Source organism: Marmota flaviventris, unplaced genomic scaffold, assembly GCF_047511675.1.
Source record: "Marmota flaviventris isolate mMarFla1 unplaced genomic scaffold, mMarFla1.hap1 Scaffold_54, whole genome shotgun sequence".
NCBI lineage: Eukaryota > Metazoa > Chordata > Mammalia > Rodentia > Sciuridae > Marmota > Marmota flaviventris.
In genome coordinates, this window is record NW_027288344.1 from 497530 (window position 1) to 518202 (window position 20673).

General features: G+C 39.5%; 1 pseudogene; it reads left to right on the forward strand.

The window, feature by feature from the left end:
* Window positions 1-1054: 1054 nt before the first annotated feature.
* LOC139704334 (growth factor receptor-bound protein 14-like) overlaps window positions 1055-20673 on the forward strand; it is a 32288-nt pseudogene continuing 12669 nt past the window's right edge.

Consider the following 20673-nt stretch of genomic DNA (forward strand, 5'->3'; position numbering starts at 1 on the left):
GAGATGGGGCTGCACTGGAAAAGCACTGGAGAAGATAACAGAGGAGCATTTGGAGGGACAAGCCACTGGCCTGCTGGAGACAAGCTAAAACCTTGCTAATATTTGGTTGCATTTTAGGCCTAAACTTCCTGTGAACTGTAGCTTATCCAGCCCATACCAGCCCCGGCTCACCGTGGCTCCTCCTGGGCCTGGCCTCTCATTCACCTTGTGCTCTAGCTGAGCTCCCCCAACCCTACTCCCCTCCAGACCCCTGATTCCATCCCCAGCTCCCTCCCCCAGACACCTGGCTCAGGCCTGACCCTTACTCAAACCCCATCTACCTCACCCACCTTTGAGATTCCCCCACCCCAGCTCAGAGTTCAACACCCCTGACCCTGGACCCTATTCCAGGTGGCCTTGCCTGTGCCCCTGTTCACACACTCTCCCCTGCCTCCTCCCACCGAGAAGAGCTCCTCTCTGCCACAAGACTGCTGTATCCATCAGGCTGGTTTTTGGGCTGTCTCTGGACCTACCTGTGGTGTCATATCATGTGCTGGGGTGGTGAGGAGTCAGAATCAGATCCAGTCAATGTCTCTATAGTGAGCAAAGCTGGAGAGACCAAATGTCGAGGGGCCACCTGTGGCGGTAGTGAGGAACAGGCGAGGGTTTCTTCTGGCTGACCAGGGGCCGCCATTGTCTTCCTTGTGGTGAGGATATTCCCTATTCAGTGTGGTTTCTCATTTCCTGGTTAAGAAGAGGTTGAGAGGGGATGGCTTGTGACATATGGGGATCTTCAGAACACATGTTATTCCCATGATCCTTTTTGCCTTCCTCTTCCTCTGTGCAGCTGTGCTCATCCCTGTATGATCTGGAAGACCTTCAGGGCCATAGAGGGTTTGAGGTGGCTAAGACAGAGACCTGGAGGAAGGGTTACTGGGAGAGCAGGAGGTAACAGGAGAGGGGTTCTCTGACATTATGTTACCTGGAGCACAAACTGCCAGGCCTGGGGGCCTGGGTGGGGTTGGGCTTGAGGTACCCAGAGGGAGGATGTGGAACAGGCAGGACCTGACCACAGATGGGTGGGGACAGGGAGGTGGATGGCTGCAAGGTCCAGGAGCAGAACTGGGGTTTTCTTGGTGGTGGAGGATGGGAAGGGCTGTGCGGTGGTGGTGAAGGAGTTGTTCTGGATGTAAGGCTGCAGACAGGGAGGGAGGGCGTGGCATGGAGGTTCCCAGGCCAGCAGAAGGTCTGCCTGCATTAACCAGAGCTCCTGAGCTAAGCAGCCTGGCCTGAAGCATCTGCTGATGGAAGGTGTCTGGTCCTGAGCTTGCTTGGGAAGGAGACTGGATGGGCTGTGGGGAGTCTCCTCACCATCACCAAGTGGATCATGTGTTCTCTGTGGCTGGGCATTGGACATAGGTACAGGGTGTGGTGGCTGGTGGGATCTGGTGAGACTCCTGGCCACAGACCCTGTATGGGGGATCAACTAACTGAGAAGATCCCGTCTTGTCTGTGCCTGGGGGCACGGGGGAGTCTATTATTCTTGGCATGAGTAGAACAGATTGTTCTAGGCTAGAAAAAAATCAAACCAAAACAACAAAATGACTTAATTATTTGCCAGCACCCTTGGAAATTAATTATTCTTTCTAATATGAACATCTAATGCAAGTTGGATATATCTCAGATGCGTGTGGGATTTTTAAAAAAATCTTTTTGAGTTTCTGGACCTTGCTACATTTACCCAGAGGCCTGGGTTTTCTGGCTCTTTTATTTTTCATGGGGCCCAGGTCAGAAGCCAGCCCCCTACTTTCCCCATGCCCATCAGGTGTCTAATCCCCCACCTCAGTCACTTCTGAGCCTGTCCTGGGGCACCGGGAGATGCCACTTCACTCACTGTGTCATTTTATGCAAGTGACTTCTGGTGGGCCTCCTAATTCTGTCCCCACCTGTCCCAGTGCTGGCACTGCCTTGTCATCTTCAAGCCCTGCTTTACGTTCGTGGCACTTGATGGAGGTGTAATTTATACTGGTGACATGCACACCTTCTGAATGGCCAGCAGGTGGTTTTCAACAGATATGGCCAGGTATCGCTTAGCAACAGGAAAGTGTTTGGAGAAACGAGTTGTCAGGTGACTTTATTGTGGGGACATCACGCAGTGTGATGACGCACCGCCCAGGTGGTGCAGGCCCATCACTGGGTGGCCTCTTGTACTGTCAAGCAACACAGTGCCCTGTGTAGAGGCGCATACTTATAATCCTAGCTCCTCCGGAGGCTGAGGCCAGCAGAGGATTGGGAGTTTGAGGCCAGCCTTGGCAACTTAGCCAGATCCTGTCTCAAGGTAAAACAAAAAGGGCTGGGGAGGTAGCTCATGGTCAAGTGCTTGCTCTGGTTCAATCCTGGGTATGCTCCCCCCCCCAAAAAAAAAAAGTAATAAACTGGAAACACGAGTCTAATGGAAGCACAGTGTAAGTAGGAGTCCACTCTGAAATAATGATAAAAACTTCAGTTAACAGTAAACATATCACCCTTTAATATGGTCACTTATTGTCCTCAAATGTCATGTACTACACATGACAGTATGCGCTACACTTTGTATGACTTTGTGCAGTAAATTAATTTACGTCAGCTCACTCTAGACATGAATTTATGATGGCCTTGAAGCCGTTGGTGACAGAAGTCTTTCAGCTTCATGTAAACATTGTACCAAGGATTGAACCCTGAGCCTTGGCCATGAGAAGCAGGTGCTTTACCATGAGCTGCGTTGTCCAGGCTGATCTGCACCTGTGATCCTCCTGCCTCAGCCTCCCAAGTGATATATTGGGATCTTACAGGACCACGGCTGTACGTGGGATGTCACTGACTGAAATGTCTTATTTGGCACATTGCTGTACTTGTGCCTGGTGATCGTCCTCCCTCCTAAAATACAAGCCCTGTTGTCCCCAGTTAGTTTCCTCCTGCTCCTTTTAGTTAGTCTGTACCCATGAAAGTCAACCGCCATTCCACAGTGAAGCTGGGTTGAAATTCAGAGGACTTGCATGTGACAGGCTGTGGTGCCTGGTTTCTGTCGCTCAACACACTGGGTTTGAGATGTACCTATCTTGTGTGTACCACTGAGTTGCTTCTTTAAACTTCTCATTTTAAATAGCTTCATTGAGATATGATTTACATAGCATACAGTTTGCCCATTTAAAGTATACAACTCAATGTATTTTTTTGCATATTTCATTTTGAATTTTTAAAATTGCGCTAAAATATAGATAATATAAAATTGGTCATTTTAATCATTATAGTAAGTGTGTTATTTACTGGCATTGATTCTGTTTGCAATGTTGTGCAATATCACCACTATTTTCATTTTTTTTCCATCACCCCAAACAGAACCCTGTAACCAATTAAGCAATAACTTTTCCTCTAGCCCCTGTAACCTCTAATCTACATTCTTCCCTATTCGACTTATTTCACATAAACAGAATTGTGTATTTTTCCTTTTGTGTCTGGCTTATATCACTTAACATGTTTTCAAGCTTCCTTTATGTCATAGTGTAAATTTCATTCCTTTTTAAGACTGGATAATATTCTATTATATGGATATACCAGTTTGCTTATCCATTCATGTATTGACGGGCACTTGGGTGCCTTCATGTTTTAGCTATTGTGAGCAATTCTGCTGGGAACATGGGTGTATAAATGTCCGTTTGTACCCTCCTTTTAACCTAGGAGTGAAATGGAAAAGGATCCTATGGTAACTCTGGTGTCCAGCTGTTTGAGGACCACAGTGGCTGCACATCTGAGATTATGACCAGCAATGCAGAAAGGTTCCGATTTCTCCAGATCCTGGACAGCACTTGTTGGTTTGTCTCTGTGTCAAGTTACAGCCATCTTAGGAAGTGTGAGTGGCATCTCATTTGGTTTGGATGGCACTTCCCTGATGACTAATGTTGTTGAGCATCTTTTCAGGTGCCTTTGGCCACTTGTGTCTTCTCCTTGCCTGTGTTGCTTTTTCATGCTATCATTACTTTATTGACATATTTGCATATTGGGAAATACATACTTCATAAAAGTAAAGCTTAATGCATTGACAAATTTATATATGCACATGTAAATATCACCCATATTGAGACAGGATGATTCTGTCACACAGAAGTTTTCTATGCCACTTTCCATTAATCCCCACCTTCTTCCCATCACTGTGTATTAATTTTTAATCTTGCTTATTCTTGGATTTCATTAGATGAATAAAAAAACAAGTGTGTGTGTGTGTAAGTGTGTGTGTGTGTGTGTGTGTGTGTGTGTGTGTATTTGGCTGTGGTGTTCAGTGTAGTGTTTGAGGTCTGTCCACTAATCTCTGGCTATTCACAGCCTTCTCTGCACTTGCAACACAGCCCCTCCTCCCTGCTCCCACAGGGCAACTCTTGGCTTGGCTGAGGATGCTCAGTCTGCACCCGTGCCGTGCCAACTCCTCCCCTGCCTGGACCAGTTTCCGTAGTCTGTGTCCCTCAGTCCCCTGGGCCAGCACCACCTCGTCATTGTTTACTTCCTCCTCTCCCTCCCAGGCAGCATCCCTGGGGGGCCTGTCCTGTCAGCATTCATCTTCATGTTCTCAGCCCGGCCAGGCCCCAGCAGGCTGCACTGCTGCTTGTTGGGTGGGGACAGATGCCCATGGGTTCTTGGGCACATGTTCTGAAGGATCTGGGCCTTCCTCCCTGAGAGCATGCTTTCTGTGGTTTATTTAGTCACACCCCCCGAGTGTGTGTGGCCACACCTGTGTATTCCTAAATCTATGACACAAAATACAGGCCCCTGGACCTTGCATCCTGACCTTCTCCCTGTGTCCACTGCACCCCAGCCTGTGACATGGGGCTGACCTTTGTCCCCATGGGAGCAGGGAGCCCCAGAGTTGGATGTGGCCAGGTGGCTGTCAAGACCAGCTAGGAGGTGTTTGAGGCATGGCCCGAGGCATCTAGGCCAGGACTAGGTGAGGATTTGTTTGGATCATGTATGAGAGAGACCAGGCATGACAGAAAGTGGATGCTTCTCCCTGTCCAAAGAAGCAGTGGTCAGGCTAAGAATTAATGAGGTGCATTGAGCTGTATCTGACATCCCTGAGGGAGTGACCAAGAAGTGTGTGCCTGGTGCCCAGGTGCAGCATTGGCACGTCACCATCCGTCCACCTGACAGCCCCCCAAGTGCACCAGCCTGGGACCTTTCCCATCAGGTCCTATAGCTCCCAGGCCATGTTAAAAGACCTGGATTCAGGAGGCCTAGGCTGGGGCGTGGATCCTGCCTGTCTCTGAGCTCCCTTGTGACCCTGATGCTGCTGATCCCAGAGCCTCACTTTGAGGGACTGGGGCTGAACCTAAACCTACCAGGAAAGAGCAACTTGGTTGTTGGTGACTGGCTGAGTGGTCCATTCTCGTCCACTCTATGTGAGGCAGACCAGCATTTGTACATCATGGAATTTATACTTGAGATAACATTGCCTTTAAGAAAGGATTTGGGCTTTCTTTATCATTATGGAGAATGTACTGATACCTGAGTGCTTGCAGTGTATGGGGGGTGGGCGAGCTGCTTGGCACATGCTCCAACCATCTGAGAAGGCTTAATTCTCTGAATTGAACATTTGTGGCCAATTTAGATTTCGGGGGGTACTTTTATGTTGTGATTTTACAGGAAATTCATGAAACTGATGGTAAACTCTAGGTACAGAAAGGTTCCATTCATTGTTCATTGATTGCTGGTTATAGACTTATACAGACCCTCTCAACTCTTTTTTGGTGTCTTGGGGGTTGGCCCCTGGGCTTTGTATGTGCTGGGCAAGTGGTCTACCTCAGAGCTACAGCCCCAGGCCTTTTTATTTTACTTTGAGACAGGATCTCCCTGAGTCGCCCAGGCTGGCCTTGAACTTGCCACCCTCCTGCCTCAGCCTCATGCAGCTGGGATCACAGGCATGGCCACTGCCTGCCCCAGCTCTGCCCCAGGGGTTCTTTGATGGGAATAACCTTTCTTTTTTTCACTGTTTACTTACAACCTATGAACTCGCTTTTGTAATTAAACAGGTAGGAGATGGGAAGCTTTGTCAGAATTTGTATTTTCATAAAAATTCTGCATTTTCTGATTATTAACTAGAAGCAACTATTCATTGTAGGAAAGAATGGGAATTTTTACTGGAGAAAAACATAAAGAAAAAGAAGTCACTAATAAGCTCATCATTCAGAATCGTCACTACTGAAATTTGGGTGCATTTCCTGGTATATTTTCATGCATGTTAATGGATGATTTTACAGAATTGTTTATAACAGTTTTCACTTTATATTACTGTTTCATACTGTCCTCATGATTAAACTTCTTTATAGTTTTCATTTTTAATTTATTTAATATTTTTGGTGAGGGGGTACTGGGGAATGAACTCAGGGGCACTCGACCAAATCCTCAGGCTGATTTTATATTTTGTTTAGAGACAGGGTCTCACTGAGTTGCTTAGAGCCTCATTTTTGCTGACCCTGGCTTTGAACTCATGATTCTCCTGTCTCAGCCTTCTGAGCTGCTGGGATCACAGGTGTGTGCCACCATACCTGGAATACTCCACACTTTTAGGAATACTTGATAACAGGAGACTATACACCATAGGCAATATTCTTAACCCCCATTTCCACTAATTTCAAAAGGAAAGGACATTTTTTTGAAAAAATGACATTGGCCCCAGGCCTGCAAGTTAGGCGGAACTGTGACCACCGCCAGAACAGGCCCAGTGGCCCGCGGAGGGGCAGAGCTGCCAACCACACCTGCAAGGTAGGTGGACCTGCAACCCACAGGCAGAACAGGCCCAGAGGCCTGCTGAGGGGCAGAGCCGCTCCCTCCCCCCGCTCCTGAAAGATAAGCGGAACTGTGACAACCAGCAGAACAGGCCCAGCGGCCTGCTGAGGGGCAGAGCCGCCCCCTCACCCCCACACCTACAAGGAAGGTGGAATTGTGACCACCGACAGAACAGGCCCAGTGGCCTTCAGAGGGGCAGAGCTGCTGCCCGCACCTGCAAAGTAGGCGGAACTGCGACCGCCGACAGAACAGGCCCAGCAGCCCAGAGAGGGGCAGAGCCACCACCTGCGCCTGCAAGGTAGGCGGACCTGCTACCAACCAGCAGAACTGGCCCAGCGGCCTGCCGGCGTGGTAGGCACATTGCCCCAATTGGAGGAGGGGCAGAGCCACCACCTGCGCCTGCGAGGGAGACTTTGCAACTATACAAGAGCAATATAAATATATAGGGGGAAAACTCAATAACACAACAGTTTCACCAAGCAGAAAGAAACACGAACCGTATGAGGAGACAAGGAAAGAAAGGACCAAAAGCAATGCAGGTCAACTCAACGTTAGAAGAGGTAATATCTGCAGCAGATGGAATGTCAGATAAAGAATTCAGGATATACATGCTTCAGATGATCTGGAGTATCAAGGAAGACATTAGACAGCAAAATCAGACAATGAAAGATCACTTCGACAATGAATTAAATAAACAAATCCAGGAAGCAAAGGATCAACTATACAGGGAGACAGAGGTTATAAAAAACAAACAAACAGAAATCCTAGAAATGCAGGAAGCAATAAACCAACTTAAAAACTCAATTGAGAATACAACCAGCAGAGTAGAACACTGAGAAGATAGAACATCAGACAATGAAGACAAAGTATTTCAACTTGAAAAGAACATAGACAGCTCAGCAAGACTGTTAAGAAACCATGAGAAGAACATCCAAGAAATATGGGATAACATAAAGAGACCAAACTTAAGAGTCATTGGGATACAGGAAGGTATAGAGGTCCAAACCAAAGGAATGAGCAATCTATTCAATGAAATAATAAGAGAAAACTTCCCAGACTTGAAGAATGAGACAGAATCCCAAATCCTAGAAGCCTACAGGACACCAAATGTGCAAAATCATAAGAGATCCACACCTAGACACATTATAATGAAGATGCCCAACATACAGAATAAGGAGAGAATTTTAAAAGCTACAAGAGAAAGGAAGCAGATTACATTTAGGGGTAAACCAATCAGGATAGCAGCTGATCTCTCAGCACAGACTCTGAAAGCTAGAAGATCCGGGAATAACATATTTCAAACACTGAAAGAAAATGGGTTCCAACCAAGAATTGTGTATCCAGCAAAATTAAGCAAAATTAAGCTTCAGGATGGAAGATGAAATTAAAACCTTCCCCGATAAACAAAAGTTAAAAGAATGTGCACCTAGAAAACCATCTCTCTAAAAAATCCTTGGCAAAACATTACAGGAAGAGGAAATGGAAAATAACAATGAAAACCAACAGTGGGAGGTAGGACAGTAAAGGGGGGGAAATAATCAAAGAGGAAAACAAACCATGTTTAGTAACATAAATAAACAAATATGGCTGGAAGAACAACCCATATCTCAATAATAACCCTAAATGTTAATGGCTTAAACTCACCAATTAAGAGACACAGGCTAGTAGAATGGATCACAAAACATGACCCAACAATATGCTGCCTACAGGAGACGCATTTGATAGGAAAAGACACACATGGACTGAAGGTGAAAGGTTGGGGAAAATCATATCACTCATATGGACTTCGGAAACAAGCAGGAGTGTCCATACTCATATCAAATAAAATAGATTTCAAGCCAAAGTTAATCAAAAGGGATAAAGAGGGACACTACATACTGCTCAAGGGAACCATACACCAACAAGACATAACAATCATAAATATATATGCCCCAAACAATGGTGCAGCTATGTTCATCAAACAAACTCTTCTCAAGTTCAAGAGTCTAATAGACTACCATACAATAATCATGGGAGACTTCAACACACCTCTCTCACCACTGGACAGATCTTCCAAACAAAAGTTGAATAAAGAAACTATAGAACTCAATAACACAATTAATAACCTAGACTTAATCGACATATATAGAATATACCACCCAACATCAAGAAGTTTCACGTTTTTCTCAGCAGCACATGGATCCTTCTCAAAAATAGATCATATATTATGTCACAGGTCAACTCTTAGACAATATAAAGGAGTAGAGATAATACCATGCATCTTATCTGATCATAATGGAATGAAACTGAAAATCAATGATAAAAGAAAGAAGGAAAAATCATGCATCACTTGGAGAATGAACAATAGGTTACTGAATGATCAATGGGTTATAGAAGACATCAAGGAGGAAATTAAAAAATTCTTAGAGATAAATGAAAACACAGACACAACATATCGGAATCTATGGGACACATTGAAAGCAGTTCTAAGAAGAAAATTCATTGCTTGGAATTCATTCCTTAAAAAAAGATAAAAAAAACAACAAATAAATGATCTCATACTTCATCTCCAAATCCTAGAAAAAGAAGAACAAAACAACAGCAAAAGAAGTAGACAGCAAGAAATAATTAAAATCAGAGTTGATATTAATGAAATCGAAACAAATGAAACAATTGAGAAAGTTGATAAAACTAAAAGTTGGTTCTTTGAAAAAATAAATAAGATCAACAGACCCGTATCCATGCTAACGAAGAGAAGAAGAGAGAGAACTCAAATTACTAGCATATGGGATGAAAAAGGCAATATCTCAACGGACACTTCAGAAATACAGAAGATAATCAGAAATTATTTTGAATCCTTATACTCTAATAAAATAGAAGATAGTGAAGGCATCGATAAATTTCTTAAGTCACATGATCTGCCCAGATTGAGTCAGGAGGATATAGACAACCTAAACAGACCAATATCAATGGAGGAAATATAAGAAACCATCAAAAGACTATGAACTAAGAAAAGCCCAGGACCGGATGGGTATACAGCAGAGTTTTACAAAACCTTTAAAGAGGAGCTAATACCAATACTTTTCAAGCTATTTCAGGAAATAGAAAAAGAGGGAGAACTTCCAAATTCATTCTACGAGGCCAACATCACCTTGATTCCTAAACCAGACAAAGACACTTCAAAGAAAGAAAACTACAGACCAATATCTCTAATGAACCTAGATGCAAAAATCTTCAATAAAATTCTGGCAAATCATATACAAAAACATATCAAAAAAATTGTGCACCATGATCAAGTAGGATTCATCCCTGGGATGCAAGGATGGTTCAATATATGGAAATCAATAAATGTTATTTACCACATCAATAGACTTAAAAATAAGAACCATATGATCATCTCGATAGATGAAGAAAAAGCATTCGACAAAGTACAGCATCCCTTTATGTTCAAAACTCTAGAAAAACTAGGGATAACAGGAACATACCTCAATATTGTAAAAGCAATCTATGCTAAGCCTCAGGCCAGCATCATTCTGAATGGACAAAAATTGAAGGCATTCCCTCTAAAATCTGGAACAAGACAGGGATGCCCTCTCTCACCACTTCTGTTCAACGCAGTTCTCGAAACACTGGCCAGAGCAATTAGACAAATGAAAGAAATCAAAGGCATAAAAATAGGAAAAGAAGAACTTAAATTATCACTATTGCAGATAACATGATTATATACCTAGCAGACCCAAAAGGGTCTACAAAGAAACTATTAGAGCTACTAAATGAATTCAGCAAAGTAGCAGGATATAAAATCAACACGCATAAATCAAAGGCATTCCTGTATATCAGTGACAAATCCTCTGAAATGGAAATGAGGACAACCACTCCATTCACAATATCCCCCCAAAAATAAAATACTTGGGAATCAACCTAACAAAAGAGGTAAAAGACTTATACAATGAAAACTACAGAACCCTAAAGAGAGAAATAGAAGAAGATCTTAGAAGATGGAAAAATATACCCTGTTCATGGATAGGCAGAACTAACATCATTAAAATGGCGATATTACCAAAAGTTCTCTGTAGGTTTAATGCAATGCCAATCAAAATCCCAATGGCATTTCTTGTAGAAATAGAGAAAGCAATCATGAAATTCATATGGAAAAATAAAAGACCCAGAATAGCAAAAACAACTCTAAGCAGGAAGTGTGAATCAGGCGGTATAGTGATACCAGACTTCAAACTATACTACAGAGCAATAGTAACAAAAACAGCATGGTACTGGTACCAAAACAGGCGGGTGGACCAATGGTACAGAATAGAGGACACAGAAACCAATCCACAAAATTACAACTATCTTATATTCGATAGAGGGGCTAAAAGCATGCAATGGAGGAAGGATAGCATCTTCAACAAATGGTGCTGGGAAAACTGGAAATCCATATGCAACAAAATGAAACTGAATCCCTTTCTCTCGCCATGCACAAAAGTTAACTCAAAATGGATCAAGGAGCTTGATATCAAATCAGAGACATGCCGTCTGATAGAAGAAAAAGTTGGCTACGATCTACATTCGGTGAGGTCGGGCTCCAAATTCCTCAATAGGACACCCATAGCACAAGAGTTAATAACTAGAATCAAGAAATGGGACTTACTCAAACTAAAAAGTTTTTCTCAGCAAAAGATACAATAAGAGAGGTAAATAGGGAGCCCACATCCTGGGAACAAATCTTTACTCCTCACACTTCAGATAGAGCCCTAATATCCAGAGTATACAAAGAACTCAAAAAATTAAACAATAAGAAAACAAATAACCCAATCAACAAATGGGCTAATGACCTGAACAGACACTTCTCAGAGGAGGACATACAATCAATCAATAAGTACATGAAAAAATGCTCACCATCTCTAGCAGTCAGAGAAATGCAAATCAAAACCACCCTAAGATACCATCTCACTCCAGTAAGATTGGCAGCCATTATGAAGCCAAACAAAAACAAGTGCTGGCGAGGATGTGGGGAAAAGGGTACACTTCAGTTGAGATTTTTTTTTGTTGTTGTTGCTGCTGTGATATCTTGTTTAGGTATTTTGGTGGACCAAATTAAGAAATATATACAAGTGTAAAGACATCCATATATGTGTACTTCATAAATATATATTTTTACATGCATAAATAATAATGAATAAAGACATTTACATGTTCACATATATTAAAAAAAAAAAAAACGAAAAGGGTACACTTGTACATTGCTGGTGGGACTGCAAATTGGTGCAGCCAATTTGGAAAGCATTATGGAGATTTCTTGGAAAGCTGGGAATGGAGCCACCATTTGACCCAGCTATTCCCCTTCTCAGTCTATTCCCTAAAGACCTAAAAAGAGCATGCTACAGGGACACTGCTACATCGATGTTCATAGCAGCACAATTCACAATAGCAAGACTGTGGAACCAACCTAGATGCCCTTCAATAGATGAATGGATAAAAAAATGTGGCATTTATACACAATGGAGTATTACTCTGCATTAAAAAATGACAAAATCATAGAATTTGCAGGGAAATGGGTGGCATTAGAGCAGATTATGCTAAGTGAAGCTAGCCAATCCCTAAAAATCAAATGCCAAATGTCTTCTTTGATATAAGGAGAGTAACTAAGAACAGAGTAGGGAGGAAGAGCATGAGAAGAAGATTAACATTAAACAGGGATGAGAGGTGGGAGGGAAAGGGAGAGAGAAGGGAAAATGCATGGAAATGGAAGGAGACCCTCAGGGTTATACAAAATAACATACAAGAGGAAGTGAGGGGAAAGGGAAAAATAATACAAGGGGGAGAAATGAATGACAGTAGAGGGGGTAGAGAGAGAAGAGGGGAGGGGAGGGAAGGGGAGGGGAGGGGAAGGGGGATAGTAGAGGATAGGAAAGGCAGTAGAATACAACAGACACTAGTATGGCAATATGTAAATCAATGGATGTGTAACTGATGTGAGTCTGCAATCTGTATACGGGGTAATAATGGGAGTTCATAACCCACTTGAATCAAAGTGTGAAATATGATATATCAAGAACTATGTAATGTTTTGAACAACCAACAATAAAAATTAAAAAAAAAATCTTCATCCCTTAATGAGGTGAATTGTTCAACCCTGAAACAAATATTTTAATTTTGGCACCATGATGAGTTGGAGGAAGAATAGCTCTTGTATCTTAATGCAGATTTGTTATTAAATTTATATCATAATTTGCATAGCAATAAAAGGAAATTGAGAATTAGCAAAATGTACATTGTGATATGTAATTTTTCTTTTCAGATGACTGCTTTGGTATAAAAATTGAATTACTAATTCAAAACTGATGAGAAATTTTTATCAATCTGGATATTTAGGAATTGAGTTGAAATTTTCTATGCATATGAGACATGTATACAAAATCTATTCTACACCTTTGTACAGTTATTTGTGTGTGTGTCTGTTTATCTGTTAACATATTCACTGAAGCATTCTTCACAGAAAGAACATTAGAAGACCATGAGCTGGTGATTGAAGTGCTGTCTAATTGGGGAATGGAAGAAGAAAATAAGCTGTACTTTAGAAAAAATTATGCCAAATATGAATTCTCTAAAAACCCAATGGTAAGTGAAATCTCCATTAACAGTCAATGAAAATTAAATGAGTCAGTTAAATTTTACATGAAGAATATGGTCACTATCAATAAAATATAGTTCCATTTAGTGATTCTGGCCCTTTAAAATTATACTCACATTTCTTATTCTAACAATGATTAGTCACCATGATACAAGAAGTTCAGACACATATAAAACATTTCTTTAGCCTTACTTGCAGAATCTCAATTGAGATGCATTTAGTCATTTAACTTAAAAATATAGGTAAACCTACTTTGGAGGCATTATTGCTTTTTTTTTTCTTGCCTTAGAGGAAAACTAGACAAAGCAACTGTACATTTGACTTTGAGATAAATTATTATAGGTCCTCAAATCTATTCCAAAATGTAGTTTAAGTTTTTTTCACAATATTTAGGAAACTTAAGTAAGAAACTCTCTAAAACAAAAATAGATTGGTAATCATTGGGAATGTGTAGCTTAGCCAGAAATTTAATATTGACATGAATCTTGATGCTTCAAATTATTTTGTTTTTAGTGACATAATTTTTGAGCTAAATAGAAATGAGATAAAGGGTAGCATATTATATAGCAAATACTACTTTCATTATAATTCTCTTTAAAAGAAAATAAATGTATGTCACATTCTAATGAAGACTAGGGATATAGAGAAGTCAGAATAGCCTCTGGGCTCATTAGTTTAAATTGTTTTTGTCTCTGCAGCAGTAGCATATTTTTACACGAAGTTTTGGATAATTGGATTGAAATGATCCTTTATGAAAAATATATGATACACACCATAATAAATATTTTCAAACCCTGAAAGACCTCTTACATTCTCTTTTATTTTAACCTATTAATAGAAACATAATGGGATGGTCTTTGACAAAGAAAATAAGAGTTCTAACAAAAATTAAATAGATTTGAAGGGAAAGCGTTTTCTTGTTGCAAATCTTTATTAAAAGCTAGAATTTAAAAGTTGTATTTAAAGAAATATGGTTTGGTGCTCATTTCTGTTTTATTATTATTATTATTATTATTATTATTATCATCATCATCATCATTATTGTTCTTTGTCATTTAAATAAGATGAGACATTCACTTTGTATAGTTGGAGCCAATGGTTCAACTGGGTGATCTGACAATATCTGGATACAGTTTTGCTTGTAGGACTAGGAGTGGGGTGGGGATCAGCAGCAGCAGTGCCAAAGTGGGCAAAGTTCGAATTCTGCTGAACATCCTCTAAGGCTCAGGACAGCCCCACAACACAGGATTATTAGACAAAATGTTAGTAGATCTGCTGTTGAAAAACCCTGTCATAGAGGAAATATAGTAGAATATATTTTTCCAAACTTGTATGATCATAAAATTTACCTAAGGGAGTCCCAGTACTTATTAAAAACACAGACTCCAAGACCTGGCCAGACCTACAGAATCAGAAACTCCAGGAATATGGTCTGGGAATTTCTATTTTAAACAACTGCCATGGGTGAATTTTATTATTAAACAAGTTTGGAAAAACAGTAGGTGGAAAGAATTGGACTTTTAGTTCCCACACCGAGTCCTGGTTTCTCTATGTTCTTGACTGTGAACCTGGGTACAGCCTTTGCCCTTGACTTCTGTGAGCCTTGATTTTGTAAAATGGGTCAGTAGTCTTTTTGTACCTGGTAGAGTAGTTGGAGGATTTGGGGAAGAGATGTGGGAACAAGCTCATTGTCAACTTGAGGGCAGTGTCCTATGACTCCATGTCGGAGCATCTCTCTGCATCATTGTCATCTGGGCCCAACTCTACCTCGGAAGATGCCTGAGGGTACAGTCCAAGGACCAGCATTTTCAGAAGCACTTAATGTGGATTTTAGATACATTGGCTTAAGGATCTTCTGCTTTAGATTTCTATACTGGTCATAATTCAAACTTTTCTAGCATAGGTTTAGCGATAATTTATCCTTTATTTTTTGTCAGTATTTTTTTCCAGAGCATATGGTGTCTTTTGCAACTGAAACCACTGGTGAAATATCCCCAACACAAATTTTACAGGTAAATTTATATTTCCATTAAAATACGTAAGAGATCACATAACAATGGGAAAATTTTAGGTCCTTATTAGGCATGCTCATATTTTGACATGTTGACTTGAATGTTTAACTTTTTTTTTTTGGGGGGGGGGGCAAAAAGCTAACCAACCAACCAAACAAACAAAGAACCAACCAAACAAAAAGCTGGGTAAAGAATGCCCTAAATCAATTCATCCCCCTAAAAATATTTTTCTTCCCAGTTCTGGCCAGTTGTCAAAGGATTTTAAACATTCAAAAATGTGCACTATGAAAGGAAACTTTAGAGTTTTGCTTTGTGATGTGTGTATAGGTTATGTTATTCTTTTAAAAAATCAAAATTCTCAGTAAATTGAAGACATTTTATCAATAGATACATAGTATTAGCATTCATAATAAACACCTTCAATTCTATTTGTGATAAAATACTTAGCAATTAAATTAATGGAGGGATATACAGATATATTTGTTTCATATACCAACATCTCTAATAGCTGTGACAGAAATACTGGCATAGAATTGTAAGATATTCTTAGCTGAATCATGAATGCTGGTTATCTAATTAAAAATCTCCTTACTTTTGTGTCTGTTAGATTCATTTCTTCCAAACTAGCAGTTATTTTGGGGGGGCATTTTCCTAAGATATTGTCATTACAATAAATGAACAGTTTATTTTAATTTTGATAGATTAGTAGATTTGGTATCAGAAGCTCTGCAGTTGTTTTTCACAGGTTAATGTTGAGCTATGTCTTCATGAGGATGAAGCTAAGCTCTAGGCATTCCTGAACTCACTCAGTATTCTCTGGTATTTCATAAAGATAACTTTTAATATTTCCAATACAATATGATTTTAATATATGAATCAGGCATATCTACCATAGATTTGTTTCCTGTGGGCTTTTCAATATGGGCATGCTTTATTTTCATACTTCAGAATATTTTAGAAATATGATTAATCCCCAGATGTTTTTCTGAAGGCTGCTTCTATGCCGCTGGGTTTCACAGCCCCCCCCCCCCCAACCATCTGAATGTTAGGGTAAATGACAACTTCAGGACTCCCAACTCTCAGCTCCCTGTAGGCTTCACCATTGTATTGTGACTCAGTGGTTGGTGGAGGTTTTCTTCTATCTCCTTTCCCAAACCCTCCTCTAACATAATTATATTGCTTTAATGCTAAATTATAAAAACAAGAAAAATTGTAGACTTTGGAATTAGATAGTCCTGCATGTGCCCCTGACCTCTTCTCTCCACTGAGGCAATGTTTCCACTTTTTAAAATGTTTCTTCTTTTTCAGTTTGACTTCCATGACTCTCATTTTAAAATTTAATTGGTTTGGTTTAATAACTTGGAAAACACTCAAAATAAAAAACCTACTTACCTGTTTTACATGTCAATTAATTAATATCTGTCACTCATTAAATTTAAAAAATTTTAGTAAATTACTTTAAAAAATGTAGGTATGTACTATTGGCATTTCCATGAATAGTCTTTAAAAATAAAGTACATTGTTGTAGTTAATAATTTCTCTTACTTTCAGTTCTTCCATTTGTTTATTCATAGGGATTTCTATTTTCTTCTTTTAATGAGACACTAATGCACTTCCAGTGTCTTATTAAGGACACTGAGCATGGCCATGCACACAGAGTGACTCCCTTCCATTCTCCTTTCGCTGACAATGTGTGTCCCCATCTCAGTTAATTACAACTGTATAACATAGTCTTCCAAACCTTAATGGTTTAAAGGACCCACCTGCATTTTGCCAACCATTTTGAGGAGCAGGGATTTAAGAAGAGTCTGCTTCATCTCTGAAGCACTTTGACTCAGTGGTTAGAGAAAATTCAAGGTCCCCTTCTAAGTTGTCCCCTTTACCACACATGCTGTGACACTCAACTCCTGTCCTCTCTTTCTCCTTCTGTGTGGCGTTTCGTCCTCCAGAGCTTTTCCAGTTTCACTGGGCTTCTCACCCATGGGGGTTTCCAGATAATCACATTTCCTGTGTGGCATCTGACTTGCAGAAGTCAAGTTGGTTTGAAAGCCATCAGGCTAGGACATATCTAGAACTGGCAAAGGATTACTTCTACAATTTTATTTTGGTCCAAGCAGTGACAGGCTTACACTGATTCAGGGTGTATGGAGAAACAAACTCTGCCTTTTCATGGTTTAAAGCCAAGATGCAATTGCAGAAGGACATGTGGGATGGGAAATATGGTTGCAGTCCTCTTTGGAGAAAACCCAGCCTGTCATAATGCCCCATGACAGAACTATGGAAGATAAGAGGTTGTATATTCTCATCAGCAAAGTGAAGTTGGCTCAACTTCTTGTCTTTAATAATTGAAGTCAGGATTGTGGTCTTCTATGTTATAACACAAGGAAATCAATAGGTAAACCTGTCAACTCACAAAAAAAAAAAAAAAAAAAAAAAAAAAAAAAAAAAAAAACCCATGGGAAAGGATGAGAAGTATAGGACTTCACCCTATAAATGATGTCCAGCTTTACAAATAGACAATCAACTAGTTTATAATTTTGATGTTTGATATTGATATTGTTTAGTTTTTCATACTTACATTTGATTGGTAAAAGGCTACAAAATCATTGTTTCCATAATATTAGGGGAGAGTCTAATTTTTCTTTCAGATGTTTCTAAGTTCAAGCACATATCCTGAAATCCATGGCTTCTTACATGCGGAAAAAAACAGGGAAAGAAGTCCTGGAAAAAATTTACATCCTTCTAAGAAGATCTGGTTTATATTTTTCTACTAAAGGAACATCAAAGGTAAATTAAGTATCTGTGATATGTTATGTAAGATTATTAGCTGTAAATTAAAACAGACTTTTTACTTTGTTATATTTATGATTTTATTACCTGATATCAGGAGGTGGTGACATTTTTTGTATTCTAAAGATTTATCATGATATGTTTAAAAATTGTTCAGTTTTATTTCAAAGTAGTTTCTATATATCTTTGAGGATATCTGGATGCTCTTATTTCTGTACCACATATGTTGTTCATTTTTACCCACCCCGAGTTTACTCCTTTCTCTTTATCCAAGGCTGAAGGTTTTGAGGTCCAACATAGATTATACCTTTAATTTTCTCCCTGCACCTCCACCTTTTTTTCTTTCTTTTTGGTACTAAAGATTGGGTGTTAATAGGAGTTGCTAATATTGCTGAATATTTTCTCTCTTATTCTGTGTGTGTGTGTGTGCACATGCCCACACACACACTGCTACTAAAATTTAGTGCATATGGGTTCAGTGAGATCTTGTTAAAATGCAGATATTGATTCACTAGGTCTGGGGTGGGGCCTGATAATTTGCATTTTCAAAAAAATCCTAGAGGATAAAGATTTTCCTGGTCTGAGACCATACTGCTAATGGCAAAGTTTTAGAGAACAGATGCATTTTGTCCAATTTTGATTGCACATTTAACCTCAGAATTAAGTACTTCTCCAAGTTATTAACCTATCACAGAATAATATGACCCAGTAATTTCCCATGACCAGCTCTAACTCTCAGAGATTTCCCAGAGAAGAAATAGCTGTTCATGTTTCCACTTTGCCTTGAAAATCAGACACAGTCCACTGCCAGATAATTTCCCTGAGCTCAGCCATACGAGCTTCCTTCTTGTAAAGCAAGATAGTCACACAACCCTTCTGGTTGTTTCCTGTGGTGTATTGCATAGTACACAACTATGAGGCATGGTTGTAGTCTAATGAAGCAGGACACATTGTCCCCTTTACCTTTTTCCTAAGTGCTACAGAAGCTCAAACCAACCTTCTTCCCTTTATGGAGATACCATAATTTGAAACCTGGATTAGGAAAACGTGTTCAAAAGTCATTGTTTCCTATATTCTCTCTCTGAATCCTGGAAATGATGAATAAAGAGAATAGAGAGTTTAAAATAGAATGTGTGTGTGTATGCCCACACATATGCGTGTGTTACATTATAAAGAAATTGTCGCTTGTCAATTTTAATAAAATTGTATCAAGTTCCTGATTATTTAAGGGTGTAGTAACATAGGTTTTTTTTATTTCTTTTCTTTTTGTCATATTATATTGAAATTGTATTTAGGTAATATTTGCCCAAGGAATACATTATTTAACATTATAAACATACAAAAAGAAATATTGCAAAACATGTACCCATTTCAACACTCCTATGTATTTTTTAAGGAACCATGGCATTTGCAGTTTTTCAGTGAATTTGGAATTAGTGATATTTATGTGTCACTGGTGGGCAAAAAAAAAAAGAAAAAAAAAACACGGAGCACAAACTAACTATGGATTCTGCTTAATATTTTGATAGATCAATAAAGCAAGCCTCAGCCTTTTAGGTAAGCTTGAGTTTCTTTTAATTTCTTTTAATAAAGAGACAGCTTTCTCTTACATATAGGATAATTTTAGTGGCTTTTATTTCAATAGGTGTTACCTTCAAGATGTGCATTAACAATAAACAATGTGCTGTGGCCCTTCTAGCCTAACAAAGCAGGAGGGCCCCGAGACCTGAAAATGCTCTGTGCAGAAGAAGAGCAGGGTAGGATGTGCTGGGTGACCATGATTAGATTGCTTAATGTAATCTCACTAGAGGCATGAATTTCTATTAAATGCTGTGAGTACCATAAAAGTTTGAAAATATCTGTAGTTGAAAATGCAAAGAAGAGTGAATCCTAATATGAATCTTTGTGGCTACATGAGAAAGAAGAAAAATAGCCACCACCAAATGCATGTATTTTTTAATCTAAAAGATAAACATTTGCGGAGTAAAGTGGAATGGGCTAATATTTTATCTTTTGTTTATGAAGTAATATTCCATTTCTAGAAATTCTCTGATTTTTATTTTTTTATTTTTGCAAGAGTATTATATCCATAGCGAGTATAACTGAATGGATGTCTCTCATTATACAACTTAGTCTACGTTTATACAACATTGCTTACAATTCAGTGTGAAGTGTGTTTAAAATGTGTCTGCCTGGATATGTTTCATGCAATTTGTTTATGTTCCATTTAGGTGTTTTATAAATTACATTCTAGCTTAATAATTACAACTTACTTCTAGTAGAACATCAAAAAAATTGTATGATTTTCCTATGAGCATATTTTTAAATCATCCACTTGGGTGTTAAATGAAAATTACAACTTCCATAAGCATAATTTGTTGATGAGCATTTGGAAATGAGTAAGAACCTTCTAAAGGCAGATACATGTAGAAAAGAGATATAGAACTGATTTCTTTCAGAATGTATTGAAAG